The following is an 8,635-nucleotide window of genomic DNA, read 5'->3' as shown; positions in this document are numbered from 1 at the left end:
TAGAGTATGATTCTAAATAGGATCTGGGAAAAGTTGTTGAAAAAAAGGGCAATGAAGGAAAGTTTTCTTAGAAAATGAGAGCTGAATCTGCAGTTGGTGCAACTCTGACATGGACCAACTCACAACAAGAGCTTGAGTGTGCATGGAGATTTTCTAATGATTCTTGTCACAAGCAAAGCTTTAGTCTAAAATGATATAATAAACTCAGAGTATGAACACAGTTAAGCCGTTATCTTTATCTTTACCTTTGTCTTGCAGTGCTTGCCAACATCTTATGATGATATCCAGGAGATGGCAGTAAGAAAAATTAAAAATACAAATAAAAGCAATTGAAAAGACAAGCATGCAAATTGAATAATAATGATAAATAAAATCAGAATAAAAGTAACAGATCTCAAGGAAAATAACCTATGAAAAAGGATGTCTTCAGCTGAAGATATTGGCCTACGTAGGAAAAATGATCTGATTCTAATCTCTGACCAGTTAATTGGTGTATCTCTGGTTTTTGCCCCACTGCATAATTGACTTTATTAAATTAGAAACACATTGCACAAGGTTTGGGTAACAATTATAGAGAAACAAGTGTAACAATAAAGTGGGAAAAATGAAAATAGGCACCTCTACAGAACTCAAAGGCATAAAAGTACCTTTTCTATTATAGAATGCGTTGATTGTATTGCTTTACTTCAAATCCACAAAGCAATTTTTGACTCTAAACAATTGTCTCTGTTGCCTTAACTCCCTCTCCTGGCCTTTTGCACGTAAACATTTTCAAAGGTTTATTTTTCTGCCATGAAAGAATCTTCTCAACAACAATTAACGGCTGAAACTTTTGGCAATCTTTAATCAGAGTGAAGAGATAGGCAAGAGTAGTCCAACCCCTAAAAATCTGTCATCTGAAGTTCAACATTCTTGAGGTCGCAAGAAGTCTGCACACAAGTACTAGTATGAGGATTTAAACAGGCTGAAAAGTGAAAGGGTGTGAGAGACACAAGCAGGCAGTAAAGGGCGGGTCATATGTGCACGCATGCCTATAGGGTCAGTGTGAGCCAACAAAAAACTAGTTCCTTATAGCTACTCCAAGCACAATCTTATCTACTTGTGCTGCTGTAGGGAAAGTAACAACATTTTTACGAGAAGATCATTTAAAGAGAAGATCTTTGATCTTTTTTACGTTATTAGACAATCTCGGGTAGAAAATTAAATTTTATGTTAAGTTTGGATAAATACTGGCCCATCTGGAGTCAGAGCCCTTTTTAAACATGTTTTAGACAAGTCATTTTATCAGGTTAAACACATTTTTGTGTTTTAATGGACTGCTATGTGAAACATCAACACAAAGTAGTGCATAATTCTGAAGAAAAAACTATGTTTTGCAAGTCAAAATGTTAATTTTCCATGTAGGTCCACATAAATCCCCCTGAAAACAATGCTAGATGTTCATAAAGAAAGTCCACCTGTAAATTAAAGTAGCGTAATTATAGAATGATATCAATGGATATCAATATATTTTTTTTTTTGCAAGAAACTGTACATGGAGTTTTTGCACAGACATGCCAAACAATCACAGGGAAGTGTGAGAGCAGAGTAGAAAAGACTAATCACGGAGAGGAGACATGATTGTGGGTAAACACTGGAACTGTAAACCCAGCCAATGCCCAGATCTGTAAAATTAAATACTCTTAGGACATCTACATGTTGTCTTTTGCAAATACTCTAGCATGATACATTTAAACTTGTTTTAAAAACTATTCTGATTATTGTTTGTCTCATTAAGAACATAATTCAATACAGTAACAATAGTTTCTTGAAAAGGCAGTGCCAGTCTCGGACTGAGACACACCCCGCATCCCCAGGAGGTTTTGCTTTGTTTAGCGTCTAACATGCTTTCTGTCAACAAAGATGCTGCAAGATGAAACATGTGCAACTTAACAACCTTAATACCTGAAATTTAACTGAAACCAGTCGAGGACGGGAGGTGTGAGCCTTTCCACTTTAACTGCAAAAAAAAAATCATAAACTTTGTGTCTTATTACATTAAGACTAAAAGAAACAAAGCTTTGCTTTTGTGTTCTCAACGTTTATGTGCATTATAGCTTCAGATATGCGCGGCATGTTTTGAAAGGAAAGTAAAAGCTTCGACTAGTGTGTCTTTGGGCTTGTTAACATTTAACTTACTGTTAAAAGCCCTGTTTCGGTCCTGCTTCATTCCCTGATCATAAAGAGGAGCTTTGCTACAAAGATTGCATTGCTATTAAAATGGTTGCAGCAACTTGACTTGAAAAAAAAAAATCTGCTAAAAAAAAAAGGGCTCCACATCTCACAAGGTTTATTAAGGAAGGACAGAGAATGTGGAGCAGTGCAAGGACACCAACAGGTTAACGCTACCGGGGTGATTATTCTTGAATCCCAGCATGTCTCGTGGCTGCTGACACGTATGAAATCATTTCCAGACACTAGTACTGACATCATGAGGGTAACCAGGGGCAAACATCCTGACAGCTGGTTTAGTAGACACACTGCAGGCACTTCACATCATCTTGTTTATTAATGTTGTACCCGGACAGCAGGTTCCTTTAGGCTTTATTTTTATGCCATAAAGGTGAAATGAGTTGAAAAGATGTTGAAAACGTTTCCAGTAAGATTGTATTATCGCCAGAAGCAACTTTTCCTCCCCTAGGAAGTGGTCTTTATTTAGAAAGATTTCCATGAAATATGTGCAGCAAGCCCTATTAGTGAGAAATCAAATGTCACTGCAGGAAGGGAATTGCTCTGTGGGTTAATGAACTCTTTTTGGTACTGAATGGAAACCAAAATCTCCTGAAAAAAGCTGAAGGCGTTTCAACATAGAAATGTCAGAAACTGAAACATAACTTTGAAGAAACAATGTATTAAATGACTTCGAATTCTCTATATTGTACTTGTTTAGAGAAATAGAACCATTGTGACCTTTGCATCTTTACAGCCTTGACAGGAGTTAATGATCAAGGCCTGTTTTACTTCTAAGGAAACCGTAAGAACATTATGGAAACATACCCTCATTTGTACAATAGTATCTTATCTGTAGGAAGAGACTGAAGGCTCTTTATTACGTACTTCATAAGTTTGTATTTCTTTGTGTTTAAACCTCTGAACAAAGACAACGCCCAGGAGATTATTTGTTATTCTATCTAAAATGATACCATCACCATAGCAATAAATCATGTATTTCACTCTCTGCTGGACCTTTGAACTCTAGCCCATGACATGGTTAACTTGTTTCTCAGAGATAAGACACCGTTTGATTCTACTCGGTAGTTGCACAAAAAATATTTCATATGATTAGACTACTGTTTCTCATCACCAAGGGAAGTGCTAATTCTGAGTCAGACTTTTATCTGAGACATGTCTTTTCTTCTCAGAAGTTTCCTAGTTGTGGATTACTCACTGCATGAGTGAAAGGGCTAAGATTTTGCTGTCTTTCAAGACCTGTGCAACCACCCATTTTAAAACACTGAAACAGACAGATAGGATAACATGTTCATGCCTGTGCTGGCTCATACACACACAGTGAGCTGACTCATACCATTGCGTATGGGCGGGTCCTTGACACACCTGTATGAGTTGCTAGGCAGTGCAATTAGAAGGTCTGAGATGACAAATAATACAATGTGTAAAAGTGACTGTCCAACGGTCGCTGTTTTTTTGCAATCAAGCAATATCCTTTGACAATAAAATGTTACACCACCCAGACGTATTATATAACAGACAATATTACTTGGAATTCTATTAAATTTTTTCAGACATGCCTGATTATTAATTTGCACAAACCCTGCAATCAAAAGCCACAAAGATAAACTAAAATAGTGCAAGATTTCAACAATATAATAACTTTATTGGAATAAATTTTTTGCCAGAATGACAGAAACACAAAGCTGCACAAAATGAATTACCTTAGAAAAAGGTTCACAGGCAAGCTCAATTGGCAAGTAGGAGTTACGTTACTCGCCAGCAGGGGTCACCCGAGCGCAACAAAAATAATAAGACATGCACCTTGTTGCCAAAGACATTGGGTGATTTTCCTTTACACACATACTAACGATCCAGTTTTATTACTACGGCGTCGCTATGGCTTTTGTCTACACTTTGTAGCTACCAAAGCACCAACTCCACTAGGAAGGCTCTGTAAAAGATTTATAAGTGTTTTTATGAGAATTTCTTAACATTTCTCCGCGACAACATTTGTGAGTCGGGCATTGACGTTTGACTAAATGTGCTGGCTCACAGAAGCCTTTAACTTCATCCCAAATGTCTTCTATCAGGTTGGGGTCAGAACTCTTTGCAGGCCAGTCACGTTCTTCCACACTAAACTCACTCATCCACGTCTGTGTGACCCTAACATTGTCCACTGGTGAAGAGTCATGTTGGAACAGGAAAGGGCAATTCCAAGTGTATTCCCACGCATTTGGTGTATTAAATTCTCTGAAACCTTGTTGTTTGCTGAAGCATTAAGACTTTCATAAAGGAAACTAAGGAGCTGTGCCCAACTCCTGTAAAAACATCACCAGATTATAATTCCCTTTTACAGAGTTTACACGTGACACCACATAGTCGTGCAAGTGCTGTTCTCCTGGCAACTGCCAAACCCAGTCTGGTTCATTGGAGTGTCAGACAAAGAGGAGTGATTCAATCCTCTTGTGAACATGTCTTCATTTTCCTGGATGCTAGTGCTTTACTGAACTGTATCTGACACATTGCTTTGAACTGGGTGATGTGAGGGCTGCTTAGCCATGAAAACCCATTCAATTAAGCTCTCTAGATTAATTTTTAACCAATCTGAAGGCCACGTGCAATGTGAAAATCTGTGGCAATTGAAGTTGGTTATCTCTGCACCCCATGCACTTCATTATCCATTGACCCCTTGATGTAGCCTAGCCTGCCGGCTTGGTTGCTATGATCCCCAATGTCTTTACTTTTTTATAGAAACACTGACTGTGAGGATGTTTTTTTTACAACTGGAACTACTGCACAGGTGGAATCTTATCATGGCACTTTCCTGGAATTTAATGAGTTGCCAAAAATGTTTGACATGCCAAGGTGCTGGATTTTGCACATGTGGCCATTGATGTGATTGCAACACTTGAATTCAGTGATGTGGACATGTGACCTAGTCTTTTTGGTAACGTAGAGTAGACTAAAAATGCAGCGGCTGTTTTTCAAGCGTTTGATGAGGCCATTTGTGCAGTCCAGATTGTAATCACAGAATTATAGTGTTAATTTTTAACAAACAATATTTTAGGGAAATTATAGATGGAAATTGCATTCAGGTTTAGTATTTATAACATCGTGGAGGGTATTGTCCATAATTGCCATTGAAAACTAAAAAAGTAAGTGTGCATCCAGGTAAGTTCAAGGTAATTACACTCAACGGCCAGGAGGGCGAAGCATTACTAAAAGCATTGTATCCATGGTGCAGATCTTTCACATGATAAAGCACCATGATAGTTTATTGAGGTTTCAATCAAGCAAGGTCATTTTTAAACTCCTTGTTTATATTTTGATCCTTTTATCTATTCTATGCAAAAAGGTGCTTATGTGTTGATGTTCTATTTATTGGTCTTTCCAAAGTAGTGTATAATATGAAAAATGTTTTTTAAAAATGTGATTAGCTTGAACAGAATTATAGGACATAATGTTAAATTTAAATTTAAAAATTAATGAAGTGGTACAATCTTCCAGTAAACAATGTATGAAAATGAAAGATTCCACATAAAAAAAAAATTATATAGCTTCCAATCAAAAAGCCTTAAAAATTCCTATGAAGTAAAGGAAATTGAAGCCTTTTTAAATGTGTTACTGTGACCCTCCATAGAACAGAGTACAAACAAACTTTTCTTCCTGGGTATAAAAAGTAAATAACAAAGGTCACAATGGCTTTTATTCTTTTCCACTCTTCAAATTGGGAAAGACAAGAGAATGTGCCATTCAAGCAAGACAGATATGTGTCTTCATCTGTCTGAAAATGGTTGCAATACATTCTCAAACTTGCCCATTTCCTCAATCAGAACTGCAATGCAGAGAAGTGGAGGACAACAAAGTCCAAAGTTCACTATTTATGCAATTTAGCAAAATATAATGTCTTGGGGACATCAGGTGTCCGTTACGGTCGTTATTTCACATGCAAATGCTATCTTGTTATTTTGGAAACATATCAAACAAAAAGTACTTCTTGTCCTACTGTCACAAACACAAGCAAGCAGTTTACTCTAAAAATTACTGGCACTAAAAGTATAGATAAATAGGGAAAAAAACAAAGCAAAAAAAATAACTTGACAGTGCCTTGTGCTAAGAAGTATGGTTGAGGATCTATGATGCTATGGATCTGTTCATCTTACAAATGCATTGAGAACCTCATTAAAAGTTCTCTTGGAATACCAGGACATTTTAAATAAAACTTTGGCAGACTGTACTGTGAATTAAATCATTGTTCAGCAGTCTGGCAGTCCAAAACATATGTCCAAATCAAGACAGAAATTGTTCACCAGGCAATAGTGGTCCTTACTTCATTCTCATTTCTGTCACCAGATTTTAGTCCTGTAGAAAACCTGTAGATTGAACTGACTAGAGTAGTGCATAAGGACTGTGACTATTGAGGTTGTGCAAAGAGAAATGATCAAAGATCCCTTTTCTCTGTGCGCTCCAACCTAATGAAATGTGAGATGTTTTTGTATCCATCCTCTGATTTGTACTTTTCAATAACCTTTTCTCTGATTTGCTTAAGAGTGTTGCTTTGACTTCAGGCAGTGGCAACCATGAACACTGATTAGTCAGTGAAAGAACCTTCTTCCCAGTACTTGGCCGTGCCTCTTTAGTGTCTCTTTGCACTACCCACATTGATGACATTTCTCAAAACTTGTCAGGAGTGGGATTGTGTTTTCACATGGGAGTCTAGTTACACTCACTCCTTGTGTGCAACTGACCACAGTTTCATGGAGGCAACCAGACAGAGGCATTGCTGAACACTGGCTCAAGCAGCATCCACCCAAGCTTTATATTGCTAATTTTGCTATAAAGTCTTCCCACACAGCTGTGGCTATACCTGATGTACTTCCACCTTGTTTGACAACACTTTTTCCCTCCACTCAACTTCTTCAAAAATATGTTTGAATTCAGCACTCCGTCAACATCCAGCTCCTTTAGCAATGGTCATTTGTGGCCTAGCTCTCAGTCCTACTTTCTGGTAAAACCATGTGACAACACACAACAGAGGAGGGGTATTAAACTATGCTATATATTCTCATAAATCACATTAACCACAGTTTGGAGAAGTATCATATAGATAATCGATCTGATAATGGCTAATTTATATTTTATGCACTCCATTAAAGCCTCTCCAGTGCAGAAAGAGTTGCGTGGGATAGATCAGCTGCTCCACCAAGTGCAGAGCTTCACCTGCGCCGCCTACTTGTGATCACGTGATGAGTGATGACATAGTGACATATAAGAAACTTGCACCCATAGACTATGTCATACAGTATGTCAGTTTATAGGAAAAATCTGACATTCTCAAAAAAATTGTCTACTTAGGTATATTTCAAATAGGTTGAATTTCTCTGAAACTGTCAGAAATTGTGTGTCATTTTCTAGGGGAGCCTGTGGATTTTGGAGAGTAACGACTGCTCAGAAATCTCTGTCGGAAGAGGATGATCACACCACGATTAGCTGTTTTATCATTCCAGAATGAATATATTTATCAGGTGTTAACATTTTTTGCCACAGTCAGTTTTTCTCAATGACATTTCAGCCCACCAATCACTCATGCGACGACGAGGACATTCTTTGTTCTGTGCTTTGTTTAAATGCCAACAGGATCCTGTCATGAAAGTAACTATGTCACCTTATAATGTACAGCAGAGGTGCCCATGAGGTGGATGTGAATCTATCATTAACATCAACAAGACAAGGTTCTCCTTTGCAGAGTGGTTTGTGTCTCCACCTGCTTTCTGAAATGGGACTTTGACAGTGAATCTTAAGTGGTAATTTGTAGTGTAACAGATTGTTGTTGGGGAGGAGCTTTAGATTTAATGGTCTGCTTTTATTTGCTCCCATTGCACATCTTACCTGGCAGAAATTTTGCAGTTTTAAACAGGCCAGGCCATAATTGCTAAGTGTTATTGACCCTGACAAAATCTGGGTGAAGCCTTGTCAGCCTCTACTAGTGCTTATAAAAATATTAATGTGGCTGTTTTTTGTTGCTTTTTTCTTTTAACAGATGCAGTTATTGAGCAGCTTCCAGGAACCACAGTTTCCAAGGCGCACTCAGCAAGAAGACAGAAGTGGAACAATGAAAAATTTAACCAAAAAACAAACAAACAAACAAACAAAAAAACGTTTTTTTTTTGCATAGATGTTAAATTTACTTGTTTTTATTTGGGTCAACATAAGTTTAAAAAAATAATCTTTTTAAAAGGTCGTGCTGTCTTTTAGCATATGTTCTATGGTACTGGAAGTGCTTAATAAAATTGTTCCATCCATCCATTTTCTTTCACCCTTGTCCCTCAGTGGGGTTGGGAGGGTTGCTGGTGCCCATCTCCAGCTGACGTTCTGGGCGAGAGGCTGGGTACACCCTGGACAGGTCGCCAGTCTGTCGCAGGGC

This window comes from Poecilia reticulata, chromosome 17 (assembly GCF_904066995.2).
Source record: "Poecilia reticulata chromosome 17, P_reticulata-male-v2, whole genome shotgun sequence".
NCBI lineage: Eukaryota > Metazoa > Chordata > Actinopteri > Cyprinodontiformes > Poeciliidae > Poecilia > Poecilia reticulata.
Note: the sequence above shows the minus strand (reverse complement) of the source record.